The 593-nt window shown below is 35.1% G+C and overlaps 1 pseudogene; it reads left to right on the top strand.

Moving 5' to 3' along the window:
- The first annotated feature begins 200 nt into the window (after positions 1-200).
- On the top strand, positions 201-345 carry LOC111826016 (annotated as a pseudogene).
- Positions 346-593: the final 248 nt, after the last annotated feature.

The following is a 593-nucleotide window of genomic DNA, read 5'->3' on the forward strand; positions in this document are numbered from 1 at the left end:
GAAATTTCTTGGTTTCAGGGCTGAAGTTTGATAATAAATTTAGTCATGATGACTAAACATGGCTTAAAATATCTTGTAAGAAAAGGTGGTGAACTCTTTTTGTGAACCTGTGATGTCTACTACATTAATTAAAAAGCAAACCACAAGATAACACCTTCTGAAAAAGAAATGTTCAGTAAGTGCTACTAAAGAATAACCCCACCCCCTGGCAATGGGCAAGAAGACACCTGATTGGTGGTGTTGCTCTTATATCAGTCAGGGGCAAAGCAGATGTACAGTCCTTAGTTCATTCTAGCTTGATGCCTGTGTCGGTGGTCAGAGCTGTTTCAATCCTGAGGCACATTAAAAAAAAAGAAGATTCTCCCAGGTACCATAATACTTTTAAAGAACAAGTAGTTTTATTTGACTCCAAGTAATTTATGCATTTTGATTATTTACATAATCATCTTCTCCATTCAACTGTAGTCCTTATATCTCTATTTATTTATTTGTCCAGATGGTGTCTTATACATATTAGGTGTTCAAGAAATGTTTGTTGAATGAATGAATCTCTCTTTCTTGAAAACTGAGCCTTAATGCTTTTCAGCTAACAA

This window comes from Myotis lucifugus, unplaced genomic scaffold (genome assembly GCF_000147115.1).
Source record: "Myotis lucifugus unplaced genomic scaffold, Myoluc2.0 scaffold_51, whole genome shotgun sequence".
NCBI classification, from domain to species: Eukaryota; Metazoa; Chordata; class Mammalia; order Chiroptera; family Vespertilionidae; genus Myotis; species Myotis lucifugus.